This window comes from Parasteatoda tepidariorum, chromosome 1 (genome assembly GCF_982258835.1).
Source record: "Parasteatoda tepidariorum strain Cologne lab strain chromosome 1, Ptep-v5.0, whole genome shotgun sequence".
Classification (NCBI taxonomy): Eukaryota; Metazoa; Arthropoda; class Arachnida; order Araneae; family Theridiidae; genus Parasteatoda; species Parasteatoda tepidariorum.
In genome coordinates this window covers 53,656,208-53,678,938 of record NC_141755.1, presented here as the reverse complement: position 1 = coordinate 53,678,938, position 22,731 = coordinate 53,656,208, and positions in this window count along the sequence as shown.

Here is a 22,731-nt window from a genome sequence, read left to right as displayed (position 1 = left end):
TAAGTTTTAACTTTTCTAGTGATAAGTACTCTAAAAAAAGCTTTCCAAGATAACAATAATATTATCTTAAAATTATTTTACTGAATTCCTCTTTACAGTTCCTGAAATTATAATGTTTTTTTTCTTCTTTTAAATAATAATTTTATCATAAAATAAAATTTTAAAAGTATTTTCAGGTTTTCATTCTTCGAGATATAATTAGATTGTTTCAAATTTCATTTTTTGTCAAATAAAATTACATAGTTGAAATTATATAAAAATGTATGTATTTTACAGTTCAAATTTTTTTGACCATTATTAAAAAATATTTATTGAATGCAAACAGTGCTTAAAAATTTTCCGATTTCCTTATAAAGTTCTCGAAATATGTTAATTTCCAAAAAGTTCAATTTTAATATCAAAGCTTTTGACTGCTATCCTAAATTAAAAATTTGAGACCATGACTTCCACACTGCGGTTACAACTTTATATTTTGATAGTTAAGAATTTAAATCCGTCTATAAAAGGTACATTTAATTAGAAAAAGTGAAAATTTGTGCCTGATTCCATAATTTAACAAATGGTTAATATAAATTAATGAGCGTATTTAAGATTTAAGCTCTGAAAATTAAAATAGGCACAGTTCTTGAAAATCTCATCAGGATGATATCTTACTTTGGTTTATTGTACCATGTAACCCATAAACTTAAAAAGCAGAATGGGCATACTGGGCAATGTGATTAATGAGCTGACATAAACTATATATAAAAATTATAAAAATATAATGGTAATTATAAAAATATAATGTTTTTTTTTATAGATGGTTCCTTTGAACTTTGTCCCTGAAAATGAATTTTTTAAAATTAAAAACCTGTTGTCCGGTTACGCAATCCTGTATGTCAGCGTTTCCCAAACTGTGGTACACGTACCCCCCGGGGTACGGGAACAGTTTAGCGGGGGTACGCGTTCTTATGCGAAGTATCTTGCAAGAAACGAAAATTTCAAAAATTTTTATTTAAAAACTAAGCTAGCCATGAAAAATTTACGATTAGGTATTTTTCCATTGGTTATTTTTTGCAGAGTTAACAGTTGGTGTCAACAGCTAGTTGTGATTTTTAACTTTTGTGCAATTTTTTTATAGTAAAAAATACAAATTATTCATGTTTATCATTGTAAATTCTCATCTTCTTTTGTTTTCAAACTGGAAATTGTATTGTATCCTTTTGTTGATGAATAAATTTTCACCCCGTATGCCCCCGCTAGGGGGCGGGACGGGGCTGAGCTTTGAATAGTAAAAAATACATTCATTTTTTTTATTAGTTTTACACAGCGTTACGAAAAATTTAGAGAGGGTACACAAAAGTCATAAGTTTGAGAAACACTGCTGTATGTGTATACCATAAATTCATGTTTTTTTCTTTCTTTATTTATTTCAATTCTTATTAAGAGCCATTTCTTGAAAAACACTTTCCCAGTATTCCCTGCATTCGTACTTTTTTTTTCTTATCTAGAACAATCGTAGGTTGCAAATAAACCTTCCCTAACATAAGTGGGTAAAAAAACTGATATAAAATACTTCGGACATTTACCAAAATGATTATGTGCGAGTCGGAACTCAACGGAAAATGTTGACTTTCAGATTTTCTGGTACAATGAAGGAAAATTTTATATTTTACCGAAATTAAATAGAAAAATCAAAGAAAATTGTGCATTAAAAATTTAAATTCTACTGAAACACTTGTTAGCTTCACTTGAAAGAAACGATTGAATTTTAAAACAAATAACATTTTTGTTATTACTTTTAGTGAATAATCTCATTAATTGACTTGAACTACTAAAACAGTTTACATTTAAACATGTGATTAAAAAACAAGTATTTTTTTCATCATAACCAATTATGTTCCATAAATGCATTTCTTTTAAAGTTTAAGTTTTAAAATACTTCATTTTTTACACGAGGAAAAAATTCTATCAAATTAACCTATTTCTTTCGATTTTGCTCTCAATATAAAAAAATATACAAAGAAGAAAAACTATGATGCCATTTTGCGGTAGAGCATACAGGATTTTTTGCGCCATTTCACGCCCTTTCATCCAAGAAATAATCCTCCCTTCAGAATGGTTCCTTTTATTAATAAACTTCAAATGACTTTCAGCTATGCTTGGGCATCCATAGTGATGCTTTCAAAAAGACCTGAAACCACAAACCACAACAAATGGTAAAGACAAAACATATAAATTTAAAATTGAGCTTGTTAACATCGCCGATCAAGGGAACTGTTGCCATAAATTTGAAGTAATGTCTTTGAATTGAAACGGTCACTTTAAAAAGAAGTTTATGGCAATTTGTTTGTAAATCTAATAGGAAAATTTTACCTTTCCAAGTTGATTAGTATGTATTTACAATTTCTATCTAAATTGATAGCCTGATGCGCGGAAATAATCTATATCGTTTGAGCTAGAATTACATGTTTTGGGCTATTCGTTTTGCTGCCAGATTTTCTAAAAAGGGATAAATAACTCAGATGCAGTCATAATAAAATAAAATAAAAAAGTATTTCAAAAATTCGTGCTTGACCACTTTTTATCAATGGTATTTACTTATTTTTGTATTTTATTTTACTAGTTTACATACATATCATTAATTCTGAATAAGCAAATAAATAAAATAATAAATGGCAACAATAAATAAAATGATAATAATATACACTTTTCTAAATATATAATATACACTTTTCTAAATACATAATATACACTTTTCTAAATGTGTAAATATACACTTTATTAGATGTATATTATGAAATACACTTTAAATGTATATTATGAAATACACTTTACTAAATGTATATTATGAAAAGGAAGGTTTGAAATTGAAATAAGATGGAATCAGCAATCATAACTGCTAAAACTTGAATTGCCAAGTTTTTCCTAGTGGTTGCTAATGCCATCTTCCTCCACTTTTCCGGAAGATTTTTTTTTTTTTTTGAATGTTATTTGTGGTTGTGAATGTTATGCTCGACTATTTAATTTTTGATCAAAGAATTTATTTTTAAAGATTTTGTGGGAGCATCACTATAAAAAAAACGTTAAATAAATATATAAGACCTAATAATCTTGGAATAATATATGTAAGTACAGACTAAATTAAACAAACTAAGTTTAAACACTTTAAATATTCCGGGTAGCTAGGATTTCTGGGTTGGCGTCTTTGCTAGCGGAAACGAAACTTCTTTAAATTCCATTAGCACGGGGGGGGGGAGCTAATAGTATAACTATTTTAGTTACATCTAGTTTTCGGGAGGAGTAAACCAATTCTTTTTCTTTCTTTTTTTAACTATCTAACGTCAGCCGCGATGGCCAGGGGATAGAGTGTTCTCCTTCCAATGAGGTGAACCGGGTTCGAATCCCTGCGACTACTGGTCGATACGAATCCGTAATCCGGCTTGCAGCGACCATAGTGATGACGTGAAATATCCACAGTGGTAGACGTATCATAGGATAGAGCCCCCCTTGCTATCTGGCTAACCGTGGGAGGTTCTCATGGTCTTCCTTTCCATGAAACTCAAATGCGGGTTAGTGCCATCAACAACAAAAAAGTCCTCCAAAGGCAAAATTCCCCCCAATACTTGATCCAGGAGTTCCCTTGTCTTCTGGAATGGGTTCAAAATTACAAGGCTGCGGAGTTGAAAATTAGTAGTCGTAAACCCAAAAATTGGGTCGGTTGTTCATCGACCGTTATAAAATAAAATTAAAAACTATCGAACGTAACTTTTTTCCAGCAAAGAAGCAGTTTCATACATATGCTATAATTTTAAAAAAAATCTCGGTAGTTACAAAAATTTTATTCTTCTCGAAAAAAATACTACAAGGAAATATCTCTGGTAACAGTTTTTAAGAATTTAAAAAATTATATCTGAATACTCTATTATGTATTTTAAATGATATAGTTCTTATGCTAGTTTAGACAGCATTTTAATATACTCTGAATGCAAAAGGTAAAATCAACTGTGCTTAGTTTTCCCTTAAAAAATGCTTCATAATAATGCTTCATTTTTTTCAAAAGAAAAAAGAATAGCACAGGAGTGTTATGAATAGCATTTATGCAGCAAAAAACAAGATAGTTTTGCGGACAGTTACTTTTTCATCTAAATTAGTTTTGCGGACAGTTACTTTTTCAACTAAGTTAGTTTAGCGGACAGTTACTTTTTCATCTAAGTTAGTTTTGCGGACAGTTACTTTTTCATCTAAGTTAGTTTTGCGGGCAGTTACTTTTTTATCTAAGTTAGTTTTGCGGACAGTTACTTTTTCATCTAAGTTAGTTTAGCGGACAGTTACTTTTTAATCTAAGTTCCGAACCGATAGGCTGTAAAAAGTATTTTACAGCCAGTTGAGGCAAGAATCAGAGCTAAGTTAACACCTGTATCTGAACAATCTGCTATGACTATTTATCTCTGCTTCTGAAATTTAATAACAGTGTTTCTTTAAAACTAAATTGTTTGGTAACAAAGAAAATTTCCATCTAGCATAAGCAAATACGGGTTACCACTTTTCTTTCATAAATATAATCACCGTTTATGAATGAGCATTTATGGGCTAAATCAAGAAATATTTAAGTCTAAATTTTGCTGCTTCTTTAAATATAAAAGTAATAGCTGCCATTGCGAGTCATAACACTGTGAAAAAAAGTGTGAACAACTAAGGCTGCCAACTTTTACTTACGGCTTTTGTTTTTCTCAGCGGTCATAAAAAGGCAGAGGAAAAATAATTAGAACAAATAGCAATTTTTTCAATTTCGCCAGGTTTCTGAGTTTATAACCTAAAATATAGTCAGCACTAATTAATCAACATATTTGAGATCACCTCACTTTAAACAATAAAGATTAACACTTCGTGAGCATCTAATAAATTGAAAAAACTTTTTGACCATTTTTTTCTTCTTTTTTTGCACACTGTACATATTTTTTTCCAACTATTTGTAAGTTTTTGTGATCAAAATCATTTTAAATTGTGTTTATCTTCAAACTAAAAATCAAATATTAAGGTACAGTTATAAAAATATTCCGAAAAAAGCGTAAAATTAGGCAGCTTAACTTTATGCCTGCATAGAAAATCCTTGGGGAAAAAAATCTGTGTTTTCAGCGCGTTTTTTAACAATGTGTATTTGTTATTATTATTTCAAAAATGTGTATCGTGCGAAGGATCACTTAAATAAAAGTAGTTCCCGGAACCGGTAAAAGTTTCACTTCCGAATTGTTTAGCAGGGCCTCAAAAAAAGGGATGCCTGTGACGCGCCAAGAGGAAAATTGGCACAAGATCTTCATATTTATGCGTTCTATCGGGGCACAAGAAATGGAAAAGAATGTCGATAAGTTTATATAACCGTGAAGTCTTTTCTTGGAGGTTATCGTGAGATATATGAGCGATGTTTTTTGCTAACGCCCTTTTACAGTTAAAAGACATGAATCCTTGCTTGAGCCTCTACTGCGTGACAGGTGCAATACGTGAAGAAAAGGTCTACGGTTTTACTACACTGGGGAACTAAATTTTTGTTGCATGTATACAAGTACTTAAACTTAGGTGGGGATTTAAAATCTGATATTTGTTTGTCTCGAAAAGTTGCGTGTTTTTCTTTTTTTTTTTTCAAAGCTTCGTTTATTTTTTATTTATACAATGGTTAATTTTTTGTCGTCATATTTTGTTTATTTTTCATTCGAATATATTGAAGTTTATAAAGAATGTAGAACGGATAGCCATACATATGTACTTGTCTTTGAAAATAACACTTAAAACTAAAAACATATGACCTTAACGTATCGCATAGTAAACTGGAATATATTATTGCCTTCTCCCTACAGTTTCCTACGTAGCAGAGAAGCAGGGACACTTATTATTCACTTGAGCGAATTTTTAAAAAAAACCTGGATAGGAATTTTTTATTGAATTGCCCCAATACTGTAACTTGGAGAGAGAAACCAATTGAAGATTTTCAACCAGCGACGCGAAAATATCCAACAGCCGTTCAAAAATATCACGTAAAAAAACCGTTCCACATTGTAATTCGTTCAATTTTATTTATTAAACAATGTATTTTGTTGCAAAACATATATTTTTTCAAGTTTTTCTAGTTTAATCACCAATTTAAATTTGTCTTTTATGTGCGAGTTAAATCTGTGTAATTAACGTTTTAAATTTCAATTCATAAATCAGAAATCTACTGAAAATACCGTAAATAAATTTTACGGAATATTTTTATTTTATTTTAGGGGAGAGGATTAATGAGTGGTTGTATTATTAAGATAAAAATTGTATTTCATTATGGTTTTAACCATTGTAATATTTAATTATCTCAAAGTAAATATTTTTCGATCCATAGGAGACAGATTTTATATTTTATAACCGTCGTTGAACAGCCGACGCAATTTTATGGATTTACGACTGCTAATGTTCAACTCCGTAACCTTGTAATTTTGAACCCCATCTAGAAGACAAGGGAACTCCTCGATCGAGTATTGGGAGAAATTTGCCTTCGTGGGGGACTTTTTGAAGGAGCTAACCCACATTGCGGAGAGGAAGACCACGAGAACCTCCCATGGTTAGCCTGACAGTGAGGGGACTCTAACCCCTGATCCGTCTACCATTGAGGATATTTCATGTCAGCACTCCTCCACGAAGGCGATCCAGGAGTTCTCTTGTCTTCTGGATTAGGATCAAAATTACAAGGCTATGGAGTTGAACATTAGTACTCGTAAACCCATAAAATTGGTGGCTGCTCAACGACTGTTATAAATACATTCACTTCGTCAATATTACGTAAAACATACAAAAAAATATTGTTACGCAAATAAAATGTCAAATTTATTTCGTCAATATTACGTACAATATACGGAAGTTTTTTACGAAAATCTAAATGGTAAAATATATGTCAACATTTATGCGTAACACGTACAAAAACTTTCTTACCGAAATTTAAATGGTAAATTTTCTTCGTTAATAATACATAAAATATACGAAAGCAATCTTGCCGAAGATTGCTGGTAAAATACATTCCGTTAATATTACGTAAAACTATACAGAAGCGTTTTTTTTAACCAAATATCTCAATAGTAATTTCATTTCGTCAATATTATTTAAAATTTATGTATAAAGCGTATTGATTTCACCAATTTCCCAAATATTTACGTGGGAAATACTATAAAAATAGTAGCAGCATGGATTCAAATCTAAAAAAAGCCAATTAAAATTATTCCTACCGTGTGAACAAATGTCTACAGTATATAGGCGATTTAAATGTATTATTCAAGTTATATATCGAAAGAATATTCCAAAATATTCCTTAAAGATTCCATAGAGTGCACATTTATAAGTAATATCCTAAAAAATATCAATTGAAATTAATTGAAAAAACACCAAAGGGCATTTTTTCTGACAGAGTATTTTTTCTCCTCCCCAACACGATTTCTTTAATTTTCGTCCGCTTTGTCGAAAACTTAAACATTGTTTATATTACTAGGGTTTCGCCGACCTAGGAAAAAAAATCAAAACGTAGTAGCTACGTTTTTTCTTTCTGGCTACAAGGGAAAAAAAGGCTTCAGTAAAATAATCCCTTGAGCTTTACAAAAACATTGCACACGTTTTCTTACACCCTTATAAACTTCCTTCAAATTTTAAAAAATTTCAGCACATAAAATTTTTTATATCTTTCATAATTTCGGTGGTTTTTTAAAAAGTTTCCTTATCTTGGTAACCCTGATAATGTTGTTTCTGTTAATAACACCATTTATTTAACTAAATTCATAGTTTTCAATAATTGAAATGATCAATGCACATTTTCGATTATTCATTACCTAAATAATTTATTGAAAGATAAATTAGAAATAAGTAATTAAAAATAGCATTTATCCTTATTTTCTTCTAGCGTAAATTGATCAAGCATGCAATTATGTAATATATTCAACATAGAAATAAATGTATGAATCACAAAAACAGATAAAGTTAAAATATTCAAGACGAATCGTAATTTACTTTAGAGGCAATGAAAAAATATATTTTTGTCTTCATTAATATTAGACATCCCTTAAATAAAACACTTAGCGTTTTATAGAATTAAATTAGAACAAATAACCAAACGATTAAAAAGAATTTTATAAATTCGATAAAAAGTAAGAAAAGAAAACGATAAAATTCAACATGGGGACAAAGCGTTCGCCTTCCAATGTCTTCTTCCCTTGTCTTCTGGATTGGGTTCAAAATTACAAGTTTACGGTGTTGAACATTTGTAAACGTAAAACCAAAAATTGGATCGGCTGTACAAGGACGCTTATAAAATAAAATAAAATTCATTATGTACCATGGTGGCTAAGAGGATAGAGAGCTCGCCCTCTGATGAAGTAACCGGGTTCGAATCCCAGCGCTGGCTGGTCGATACGAATTCCGCACATGACACTCACCGACCACAATGCTGACGTAAAATATACTCAGTGGCAGACGGATTATGCGTTAGAGTCCCCTTGTCCGTAGGCTAACCGTGAGAGGGTTTCGTGGTTTCTCACTCCATGTAACGCAAATTTGGGCTAGTTGCATCAAGATAGGGTTCTCCACAAAGGCTAATTTCTCCTAATACTTGATCCAGGAGTTCCCTTATCTTCTGGATTTTGTTCAAAATTACAAGGTTGCGCATTTGAACATTCAGTAGTAAACTGAAAATTGGGTCGGCTGTTCAACGACGATTATAAAATTCATCGTTCATTTAGTATATAAGCTTAGTTCCACAGTGGGGTTTTGTATATTTCAAGACAAAAAGTGTTGCTTTGAAAATTAATAAATAAATGATAATGTTTGACCTTTTTGCATTCTATAGTACTAAAGTGGAAACGTTTTATCACTTCTCTGTAATTTTACGATATGGTCGAACGTCTTAAATGATTAAAAGAGTACTGCCGAGTTATGTAAAAATAAATAAACGAAAAATGAAGAGAGGAAGAAGAAAAAAAACTTCAACAAAATTAATTATAATGCAATATTCATTTCTTTCTTATTTTTTTGCATTTTCACGATCTTAAAATCACGATGAAAGCATCACTTAAGAAAAGTTCCTGTTCACTAAGACTTTCTCTTTAATTTTCTTAACCTCATATAATAAGAACAAAGTTCCTTTAAATGTCAAGTTGAAGAAGCAATTGTTATGCTTCCGTTTTTGAAAAGCATCCTTTCATTCCATAACATTGAAGATAAAATGACTCGGAAAATTAGAACGTGTCACAATGGGACAAGCAGACGATCACTCACGAGCAACCAGACGATTTGAAAAAATAAATAAATCAGCATTGTTACCCCAGGAAAGAACATAAAAAATTACAATTATTTTCCGGTTCAAGAGTATGGTATTTAGACAGGGTAAAAAAAAAAAAATATTTTTAAATAGGAGAGAGCTGTTTGGATGAATTTTCCTTTATTATTCTGGAAAAGCTTATATTACGCATCACTGAAGCATATTTGTGGGTTTTGATAGAGAAATCTCTGGTGCATTATAATTATATGTTGATTGTCAGTGACTGGATTCATGCTGAAGCTTTTAACTATGCTTGGTTCTATTAACATAATATTTGTTGAATAGTTACACAAATATATTTATCTGAGGTGAATGGCATCAGTACAATTTTCTAAAGAAATATTATCCTAGACATCACCTACAGATCCTAATGAGACGAAAAAAGCAAATATCAACTTCTGCAGTCATGCGCTTAGCTTCAAGTCAAAGCCAACTTATGGAATTTTGGAAATATACATATTTATTCAAAATATTTAACTTTCAGTCGCCAATTCACATTCTAGTCAATAGAACGTATCATCTTATTGGTACTATTTCCAAGATAGATGGGAAAAAGGCAGTAAACGACTTCAGACACACAGTTAAAAATTTTATGATTTGGAGTTTCTTATTAATAACAGGGTTGAAGGCCCATACGGAAAACAGCAAAAACTGATAAAGAAAAAAGTGATTAAGAAAATAATTTCATTCTAGCTTATTTTGAGGAACAATAGGAGATCCATTAGAACCAAGAATTTTTTTCACAGTTATAACACATATGTTTCTAACCCAAGAGAAAGTAAATCATGATGAAGAGTTTAAAATTAACTCTGCCTAACAACTGCCTAAAGCCAGCTATAAATGAAATGGTTTTACAGCCAAATTTTTCTCTATTCCATATGTAGGGTCCAACCTACCTTAATAATAAAGTTTCCATAGGAGTCAACTAATAGCTAAAGCAAATAACTCATAACAATAACAAGTTTTTATTGTAAACAAAAATAACAATAACGAAAACAGTTACTTAAATGATTCCGAGTGAATCATGATGTTCCAAAATATGGTTACAATTAACCATGGGCAATAGTTATCTAAATCTGGTTACAATTAACCATAAAACAATAGTTATCAAAATATGTTAAATTACGAAAAACAATAAGCACGAGAGCTTGAACGTTAGAAAAGTGTGTAGGATTGCCGCTACTAGCGAAACTCAAAATCGCCAACAGCGTCAACACCATATTACTTGTTTTACTACCATTTTGTAAAATCTTTTTCAACAACCGTACAAGTTGGCAGGCATGAATGTACGAAGTAAAATCGTTAAGCATTCTAATTTAAATATATCAATTTCATAGAATGATTTCAAAATTGCTGGTATTAAAACTAGGAAGAAGTTTCTCTCCTAATTTTCGTCGAATTTTGTATTGCGACTTCATTTCTGAAAGCTTCAAGCATGATCTTCCAAGTTGTGACAAGAGCTTTGACATGTCTTCCAGCTAAACGACATTCCTGCATTTACTGCCAAAATAAGGATTGTTTGCATGAAGTTAGTATCGAAGTGTTACCACATGTTTGTCTAACCCTTGTATGCAGGATGCACGCAGTCCTTATACTATTAAAAAGTGGTGTTAATTCGAACAAAAAAAGTTATAGATTTATAATTATCAGTTTTCACTTTAAAATTAAAAATTCTATATTTTAAAATTTCGTGACTAATTATGTTTAGAACACAAATTTATTAAAAGATATTTTTACTTTCCTAATTTTCGCTACCTCTTTTTAAATTTTATAAAGATTGCGAATCCTGTCCATATTTTACCTTATGAAAATTCACAAATTGTAAATACATCATTCATGAAAAAAAAACTCACTAAAATTAACACATTTTATATTGTTTAGCACTTTCAATCTGACGAAAAGAAAACAGATAGGAAGGCTTTTACCAATATTTTAATTTTTATGAAAATCAGCAGGTACGCTATATGCTACCACTGCTAAACGAGATTTTTACATTACTGTATAATAACTTCAAACATTCGTTTTTACCCATAAACGTCCAAACGATGATGTTATTATAATGTAGAGTATAAATATTTAAATCACGTAGGTATTAGATGCCACCTAATTTTTAAACAAACAATAATTCCCTTATTACGAATTCAAGGTGGAACATTTGTGATACTTATTACATCATATTAACCCAACTATGGCCAAGCACCTATTTTTTAGGATCTATCTTTAAACGGCCATGGTTGGATTCTTTGACCCTAATCAGGCGGCATGGACAGTGCCTGAGCTGATACCCCTTTTTCCAAACTTCTTCACCACAACAAACGAGAGGACTTTTAGCCATGACAGATTAAACGTGCACCCAACTGCGTTTATACCTCTGTTGTTTTGTTCGCTGTCAGAATCGAACTCACTACCCCAGCTCTCCAACAAGCTGTGTGAGTCACGCCTTACCCGACTGCGCCACTACCGGAGCGATTACTATTTGTTTTGCCATGGTAGATATGCCTGTTTTGTTTTTTAAACTTAAAAACTAATAATTTAATAATTATGCAACTTTTATTTGGAAAATATAACTGTTCTCAAACGAGAACACTGTGAGTTAAAGTTAAACTGCTATTTAGTTTTTTTAATTAACCCTCAACCATGATCTTTAAACTGCATTTAAAACTGCTGGCAATATTTTTTAAAAGAAACTCGGTGTAGTTTGGTTTATAAACATCACTTCGAAATTTTTTACATTCAGATACTGTCTTTAAAAGATATACAATTAATTTAAATATTAAAATATTAATTTGGCAATAAGTTTTCGGACTGGGAGACTTAAATGTCCCGTTTGAATTACTGACACACGACTCACTACTTATATATATGTAATACAAAAATAATAAACACTTTTGTATCAATAAAAGAATTAAAACTCTTTCGGTTTCATAAAATGTCTTTGTTAATGAGTAAGCGTAGAGCTATTGTATTTTGGGAATTCAAGGCTGAAAACATACCATTGAATAATAATTAGATTTATATTTGAAAGGAGGAGTTATTTTTGGAATCTTGTCCCTCTTTCACTTCCATATTAGGAAGCATTAAATGATTTTCCATACTGAGTAGAGTTACAAAGGCATGTACGACTGGGACCGAAGTACACCAATATCTGTAGTATTTAATGTGAGAGCGAAGGTTTTCGCATGACTCTTGCTGAATAACATGTTCCCATAACCATCTGGAGATATATCCACATCCTCTCCGGTGTGGAGTGGAGATGTGAAATGTTATAACCACCAGCATACCTGTTAATAAACCTTTTGATAACTTATTATGGCATTTTTCTGCATTTCTTAAGTCGAAAACAAAACGCAAAACCGCTAGAGGGCGTCAAAGTTTATGTTCTTATATGAGGCAAAAACACATTAAGAACGATGAAGTTAAGTTATAAAAGCAAATTTAATAGCATGTGATTACAATAAGTGTTCAAAACAGTGGCCTGCAGCGGCTATGCACGCAGTACAACGGCGAAGAAAAGATAGGTGAACATTCTGAAACACACTAGACATATCACGAACTTTCCCTGCAGCGGCCGAAAGTTTGGCGACAAGTAACGCAGCGCAGTAACTCGCTACAGGAATGGACCTTTCACGTTTGCATAAAACAACTTTCCAAATGCTCCAGCACCTTTGAGTTTTGTTTTCGACCATGCATTCTTTGATAAAAATTGTTTGCTTGGGTGCGTATTATCACTTCCTAAAATTTTGCCCATCTTTTCAGAATCACCATATATATAGAGGAGAAGGTGTAAAAATGGGCACAGGTGTAAATATGGGCACCCCTCCCTAGTAGCTATGGGAGGTACTGAAGACTGGCGGCAAGGACTGTATATGGCGCCAGTTGCTAATATAAGATTGTACAGAGCAGTTGAAACCATTTTTTCAAGTAGTGTGGATGCAGCGTGAGTTATTGTGCAAATTGGTGTTTATTCTGGACTGCAAACTTTTGAGAGGTATGTGAAATCGTTTTCTTCTCATGTACTTATGTTCAGTTAAAAATAATTTGACAGTGATATCCGGAAAGCGGAGATCTTAAGCTATTTTTTGAAGCACACCTTTAGTCAGGCACGCTTTTAGGTTACTCGTGATAGTGGCCATCCTTCTTAGGTGGGGTTGGTGTAAATATGGGCCCCCATTTAAAGGGTGCCCATAATTACGCCAACTTTTTTTAGTGGAGTTTAGCACATCAGGCTCTAGTTATGCCAATTAATAAGGCAGCTGAAATACCTCAATGTTCCCCGGCAACTTCAAGTGCAATTTCTCCGTTCGACATATCTCCTGTTCCCTACATTAAGAAGATAACCACTACTCGTGGACGCAAAGCAGCAAGGTCCAGCCTCATCACCGGATTACCATACAAGGATCAGTTGACCAAGACGCTTGACAAGTGCTCTCAAGAAGACGTCCTTGAGTTTTCCCGGGGTAAGAGACCGGCCAGAGGGCAGGGTGGGAAGACGAAAGGCCTTCAAAAAAAGAAAATTCGGCCCACGCAAGGATACGATTCATCATCGGACTCATCAGACTCGATGACCCTCCTCTTATCTACAGCGATGATGATACGAATCTAATAAATGTCAACGGTGGGGATAAACCAGACTCAAGCGATGCAACTTGCAGTTTTTGTGATGGAAAGTTCTCTGAAGACACTCGAGGAAAGGTGTGTAAGATGCGTTATGCACCAAATGTGGGCACTGTGCCGGAGGTGAAAGAGCCAGTTATGTTTGCGATTTCTGTAAATAATTTTTTTTCCTGTAATAAATAAATTCTCTACCATTTTGTATTATTTTATCCTGTTTTTAAACTATTTTTGGTGGCTTTTTTGAAGAGGGCCCATATTTACACCCCATTTTTTCTGGTGCTTTTTTAAAAGATTTTTCAAAATCGTCGTTTTTGAAATGAAATAATTGATGTTAATCATTGTTTTGCCTTCTCGCATTTAGGAAACTTGTTATAGTTGTTAATGAAAGATAAAAATCTAGAAATTTTCAAATTGAAAGTAACTTTATCCAAAAAAGAAAAGAGGGTGCCCATATTTACACCTTTTCCTCTATATATATATATATATATATATATATATATATATATATATATATATATATATATATATATATATATATATATATAATATAAAAAAATTTTAATTTTTTTTTTTAATTTTAGGATTTATAAAAACCGAAAAAAATGAGGATCGAAAATTTTTATGTATCTAAAATTAGACGTCTTCCTCCTTTTTTAAACCAATCCTGATTTATTTTTTAAAATTTCATTTCAGAATAGCGTGAGAATACGTCGTAAAATCAAGGATTTTAGAAAAGTAATCCCATTTTTAGAGTTCTACTTTTTTTTCCTCCGCTAGGTTCCAATTTAAGATTTCTGATGATATCACCATTAAAAATAATATATCCCTTGAAATAGCATGTTTTCTGAAATAAGTAATATGTAGTACCAAAAAAAAAAAAAAAATTACACGTAAGATGATAAGAGTCTATAAACAACAAAGGAAGTGTCACGAAGTTTACCACCTAAAAAGTAACCTCTAAACCTGTTATTTAAACTGCTTCCACTTTTACCTATTCTTTTTCACTTTTGGCCGCATTAGGAAGAGCCAGAAAAAAGATATTATATGAGATACTGAAATAAGGTAAAATACCTAAAAGAGAAATTAATGGCTAAAGTAATAAAAAGTTTCATTTATCTCCTCCAGAGGACGCTTCAGATTTATAAATTTCGTGATGTAGATTGCCCAGTCATGTTACGCCTTCTAGAATTTACAATGGTCATATATCATGATTGCGGGTGGTAAATCTTTGAAAGAATTATTTTGAGGAAAATAGAATTTGGTCACTCATTGTTTGGAAATCTGATTTTAAGAGAGAGAAAATTTAATTTATTTTTTTTAAAGGTTTAATCTTGATGCTTGTATTTTTAGAGTTTACCATTACTTTGTAGTGTTGATGAGTATGTAATCTTTAGAGTCTATTTTCAGTAAGAAAAAAATATTTTTCATTAATAGACACGTATTCATGTGCTTTTTTTTTCTTCATGGAACATGCAAAAGTTAAATGAACTGTGTCAGCGTAGCATTCAAATTTTAAGATTAAATCTAGAAGATGTGAATCACATTCTCAAAACAAAACTATTCTAAAAATACATTAGAATTGATTAAAATGGCTATGATAAATTGATAAGTTTTTGTTTTCACCATCTACAATCTACATCATGTTGATACTTCGTCCCCCTTAAATATTTACGATAACTATTGCCTCAAATTCAGCAAATGTACTTCATTTAATATACAGTTTTACTGTTGAAATAGCAGGAGAAAACTCTATTGCTATTATTTACGTCAAAAAGTTGCCATCTACAAGATATGAATCACATTCTTGAAGCTAAATTATTCCAAAATATATTTGAAATAATTAAAATTACGATGAAAAATTAATAATAATTTTTTTTTTAACTATCAAGATTGTGTAGACAAGTCTCCCCCCTTAAATCTATGTGATAAGTATTGCATCAAATGCAATGTATTTCACGTAGAATGCAATTACTTGTTGAAATAGAAGGGGGAAACTGTATTGCGGTTATTTATGTCAAAAAGTTGACACCCATTCCCGTGTCCCGTTGTCTAATGGGGAAGACTGAATGCATTCCAAAAATAAGTTAACACAACCCCTGGTTTGGGAAAAGGCAACAGATACTTCGAATCTAAATAAGGACGCAGTTGCAAAAAGTTTCTAAAATATCAGATGAAGAAAAAAAGAACATTAAAAATATAAACTACTTAGAGATATTAGAAAATTTCGTTTTGAAAATATTATGCAGCTTTTGCGTTATATTTACGTTACGTTAACGTAACTTTCAGCAAAAGAGTCTTTCTTATCTGTAAACATATAAGCACATGTATTTTAACCATATAAGCCATTTAATAAGTAGAAGAGTTATGGTTTTTCAAATCAATATAAGATAATTATTCTATAAGGAGATTACATAGTGAAAATATCGAGCTCAGTTTTACATCAGTCTAATACATTTATATTCATCATAAGAAAAATAAACCCAGTTTATAATACAATAAAGCAGCGGTACCCAATATTTTTCGTCTGTGGAACCTTAATTGGTTGATCTTCGCTTGGCGGAACCCCGAATAAATTTCATTATCACTTGTGAATATATTAATTAATGAAATACTATTAATTATCTTAACTACATCTAGTTATCTAAATTTTATTAATTATTTTGAAATTTTTTAGTTATTAATTATTTTGAAAATAAAAGAAAAGTGGAATTTTCTCATCATATCGTTTTATCAATATAAGTCTTAAAATTGGGTTTTGTGACTAACAGTTGAATTTACTGGTCTGCTGCAGTGCCTCATATTCTGGTTCTTAATTTGATTTTAATGCATATATTAATTGAAAATGAATGATCTGAAGTATAATTCCATTAAAATAAAAACCAAAAAAGAAAAAAGTAAACGTTGGGAATGGATATAAAGAAACATACTTCTTCTTTGTTGAATTGTTTTTTAATACTAATGGAATTTTACATATGTGCATATCCTTTTCAGAATTCATTCATTATATTGTTATTATTGAAAACATTATTTTGAAATGTCTTTCTTCTCAAGCATTTTAAGACAATTTCATAAAAATAACAGGATTATTAAATTAATTATGGATTATTAATTGGATATAGATTTAATTCCAGGTTACGAAAATTGTAACCGGTCAAAAAAAAAAAAGAAACCTGCAATAGATCATAGAAAAATCTTTATATTTAGCCTATATTATAAAAAGGTCTTTATATTCGACTGCAAGAAATCATCTTATTATTATTCAATTTATATAAATCAGTTTAGTTAAATAATTTCAATATAGAATAAGTGAAAATCATTTAGTAACTAATAACTGATTCGAAATTAAAATACTTTTTCATTTGTTTCGTAATCTTGAAAATCATCCTAATTAAATAATATTCAGAATCTAATACTTAAAATTGCTTGATGACTTCGTGTTTTGGAATTGAAAGTTACATATGTTCAATATTAGTAAATCAGCTTAATTATTTATTATGTTCTGAGATGATGGAACTAACGCTAAAACATGATAAAATAGTTTTCTCTTAGTTTCGAAGCCACTTTTTAAAACTTTAAACCTCATGCGAACCCTGCAAAATTACCGCAAAACTTAATTCCTAAAATATGAAATAAAATAAAAACATTTTAAAATTTCAATAGCATCATGAAGCATTCATCACCACTTTTTTTAAAATTTTGCCTTAGTGGCCACCCTGCTCGAGTGAAAATGTGTTTAATATTCAGGTTCGATATTATTCTTTAGCACATTGAATGCTATGTGGGTCACCAGTGACCGGCACTGAGTTTGTTCGTAGCGCCACAGGGACCCCCGGTGGCCGGTTAAGCCAAGATTATTAGAAACACATAATTCGAGTAAATTTTTTATTTTTTTAATATTATTATCGTAACTAAAATGGATTGAAGAAATTAATACAATACAGAACACACAAAAATAGTTTTATTTATATACACAGAGATGCCAACTTGCTCCAGACAATGAATAAATATTTTCATGTGGTAGTTTATTAATTGTGATTCTTGGTTTCATAAATTCAATTTAGTAGATTTTTATCCACCACTATTTCTAAACAATTCATAGGCTTATATAAGTCACCACTTTTTACAGATATGTCTTGCTAAACCTTTTAAAAAACTCGCAAAATCTGTCTAATATTTGCAAATTTAGTTTTTTTGTTATTTACCATTTGGCCAGACGGGCAAGACATGTAAAATTAGCGTGGCATTCAGCGTGTTAAAATTAAAACCAGAAATCATTCATTACATCTAATTACAAACTCGTAACCACTTTATTTATTATATTTTTCCAATTTTTCTTATCTCTGTCTGGTTATTATTTCTCACTAAGACTTGTGTTAAACGTTTTGCTTTTTTACTATAATATCATTAATGAAATAAATTTGTGATTATATTTACAATCACTCGTCTCATTCCCTTCTGAATATACAAAAAAAAGGTAGCAAAAGCTTATCATTAAAAGGATTCAATATGCAGAAGCAAAGATGTTCTGTCTATCGTAAAACGTGATATAAACATCTATATTTGGATCTGAAATCGAAGTGCAATGCTTTTTTTAACGCTAACTACCACTGAAGTAACTAATAATTACGATAGAAATAAGCTGTGATGATAAAAAAAAAAAAAATTGAGGTGTCAAATAAGTGAAAAATAGAAAAATAAAAGGAAATAAGAACATGAAATAAGTAAAAATCACTAATTGACAATTATTAAGTGGTTTGAAATTAAAAGTACTTTTGCAGAAAATTCTTATGCTATCTAATTTTAAAAATTGGTTTTCAATGAAATGAAATGAAGAACAACGCAAGAGTAAAAGGCTATTAAAAAAACGCATTTTCATTAGGCAATGCATAAGTAGCCATCTGAAACCTATGAACTGTGCTGAGGTAATATTCCATGCCGCGTGTAAAAAGTCTGTAATAAGAACTGTCAACTGTTCTGATGACAATGACAGGCAGTTACAAGAGCTTCTGTCAAGAAATGTCAAACTGAAGAGGATATTACTCTCCACGAATCCTTCAGATGTATCAAATTACTACACAATCTCCTCCCATTTAATCACCTTCAACCTATTGCTTTATCGAGTGGAAGAAATGGTAACGAGACATGGCAGGTAATTTGTTTTTAGCAAAATTGGCAAAAATTATTCAGGAAATTATTTTTCCATTTCGAAATCAGAGAAGGTGCTTTCTGTATATGAACAAGTAATTTAAAATTTTTAAAAAATTAAAGTCAGTTCCTACTTACAAGGGAAACTAGGGAAGTGTGACTCGTCAATTTTGAAATAAACTAGTAGGATGTATGCCTTATGAAGAATAATTTTAGGGGGCAACTTTCGTTTCGGCCCATAGAGGGTCCTATGAGAGATAAAAAATAATTAAGTATGTGGAAAAATCGGTATTTCATTACTTCAATGCAGACTATTAGTTATTGTAATTATCTCATACTCCAATTAATTTTGTGGTACTTTCACGTACTATATAATGCATATTTATTGTCAAAATTGATTTCGAGAATTTTATATATCTGCAGTTTTTCAGAAAAAAAATATAAAAAATTGGCATTTTTTAAAAAAAAAATTTGGCATCAAATTTTAAAAAAAATATTTTTCTTCAAAAAATTTTCCAATATTAAAACTAGTAAACAGTAATAAATTTCACTTATATGAGAGTCGAAATATAATACGCATTTTCCCAAACTGATGGAATTTTTTGTGAGTATAGCTTATGTAACATCCAAAAATGTGATTTACAAAAAAAAAAAAACATTTTGACATTGTTAGATCTTGCAAAAAAATCTGAAATAATTTTTGTGATTGCATAAAATTAAATTGCATTTATAAAAATGTTTTCAAATTTGTTTGGCAGGAAATTTGAACTTCAAAAATGTTTAATATTTCAATTCGATTTTTTTCATAAAAGATCAACTGTACTGTATGCACAAAATTTGAAGTGATATGTCACTTTAAGTGGAAAATCCGTTGATATCTATGTCCTGTGAATTGTTCAATATTTTGTCAAAACATTGCTATCTTTATAATATTATTTTTATATCTGATATCCTAGCTAATTTTTGAAATATTTAACTTTAAAAGTTGGCATTAGCTAGGATATCAGGTATAAAGATAATTGTATGAATAATATTTCAAAAATAGCAATGTTTTGACAAAATATTGAACAATTCACTGGCCAATTTTTTTTAATAATATGTTAATTTTTTGGCAAAAAATTAAAATTTTTTTGAAACTTATTTTTTCTTCATTTTCTTACCAGTTGTGCAATAAAAAAAATTAAGAAAAAAAAATGTGTCTATTAAAGCGACAAATACTTATAAATTTTGTTCATATAGTACGGTTGACCTTTCAAGAAAAAAAGAAAATCTTTGAAAACTTAAATATTTTTTTAAGTTCAAATTTCCCGCCAAACAAATTTGAAAACATTTTTATAAATGCAATTTAATTTTATGCAATCACAAAAATTATTTCAGATTTTTTTGCAAGATCTAACAATATGAAGAAAAAAATTTTTTTTTTTATAAATCACATTTTTGGATACACATTAAATAGGAAAAAATTCCATCAGTTTGGGAAAATGCGTATTATATTTCGACTCTCATACAAATGAAATTTATTACTGTTTATTACCTTTAATATTGGAAAAAATTTTGAAAAAAAAAATTTAAAATTTGATGCCAAATTTTTTTTTTTAAAAATGCCAAATTTTTTAATTTTTTTTCTGAAAAACTACAGATATATAAAATTTTCGAAATCAATTTTGACAATAAATATGCATTATATAGTACGTGAAAGTACCATAAAATTAATTGGAGTATAAGATAATTACTATAACTAATAGTCTGCATTGAAGTAATGAAATACCGATTTTTCTACATACTTAATTTTTTTTTATCTCTCATAGGACCCTCTATGGGCCGAAACGAATGTTGCCCCCTAAAATTATTCTTCATAAGGCATACATCCCACTAGTTTATTTCAAAATTGGCGAGTCACACTTCCCTAGTTTCCCTTGTTAGATAACAAAGAAAAATTTTACTTTAGTTATTTTTTATTAAATAATTACAATTAATCTAAATATGTATACACATATGACAGAATCACAGTATTAAGTGGCAAAATAGAAAGCGAATTTCCTTTCTATATATGGTGTTGGACTATTATTTTTGTTTGTAACTATTTATTCGCTTTCTATTTCTTTTTTCGTTTCTAATCTATGAAGCTGATGGTGGTCTATAATTTCTCATTCTATCCATCTTTTGTTATGCTTCATTGAATTTGACATAATTTTTTTGTCGCATATAAAACTAAAATTAATTAATAATATTTAATGAAATAATATTTGGAAACACTGTATTAACATAAAGTGTCATTCGAAACAAGTTCTAAAAATGTATTTGAACATGAGTGGATGAATAAAAAGTATTTTATTAACGACTGAAAATTTGAACAAGATGTATAATATATATATGGAGAGAGTGTGAACTAATAGGAGAAATAGAAAAAAAGAGAAAAGAGTTCAAAACATAAACGCGCTGTGATGGTAAACCTATAAAAGAAAACTGATTAAAACATTTTTTAAAAAAAATGGAGATAATCAGTGATTAAAAAGTATGCAGAGTTTCCCGCGGTTTGCTAAAATGAACCAAATGGTAGCAAAACTTGTATCACGTGTTTCTTATTTTAATCAGTTTTATTTCCCCTTTTTATATTGAAGCAATACAAAAAGTAGCTTCATGAAAAAAGTTGCATGGCGTATGTGTTCAAACTAATTGGATATTTTCTACTGTTACAACCATTCTATTTCATTTTATTTTTTACCAACCCTAGTCTCGGATACCTAAATCCTAGATAAATTACGGTGGGGGAAAACCTTTTCGTTCTCCTAGAGAAATGATGAGTTTGAAACAATAGATCTACCACGATATATGTTTTTGAAAAAGTTACTGTTGTATAAGACGCTGGACGTTAAGTGGTAAATAAATATCGTTCTGGGGAACACATTTTATGTAGTATTTATACATGTACTAAATCTTGGATAATTTAGGGGTGGGAATTTCAAATCTGAAATTAGTTTTGTTTGGAAAATAATAGGATTTTTGAAATATTATATTTTTAGTTTAGTATTACACTTGAGACAAATAAATAAATAAAAACATGGCCTTAACAAATCGCATCACAAACTGCGTATAATCCTGGGAGTATAATCCTATCACTCCCTACGTACGAGAGAAGTGAGAACATTTAGTATTCACCAGCGTTAACTTTAAAATATTATGTTACTATATTATTAAATTGCATAAAAACTGTATCTTGTAGAGAGAAATAGAGTTAAAGATCTGAAATTAGCGAAACGGAAACATCTAAGATCATTTCAAAAATCTAATGCAACAGGTAATACTACTAATAAAAATTATTCTTTAGTATTATTGATTATCTCCTTTTAACCCTTAAGTTCAAACGTATCGATTGAAATCTGACAACTATTGAATGAGAAATGCTTAAAGGCAAAACATAAAGTAATGGCAGTAAAAATATCTCAGTTTTAACTGCGTTTCAGAAAAAGTAAATTATCCATGGATACCACCACTATTTAAAGAAAATTAAAATCTACGTATTTAATCTTTGAAATTTTCCAATAGTATAACTGTTTCTTTTTTTTAAATTTTGGAGAGAAAAATTTTTTTGTTATGATAATTTTACTCCGTCCATTTAAATACCAAAAATGAATTCTTACTACCAGAATTTCTACTTTTATGAA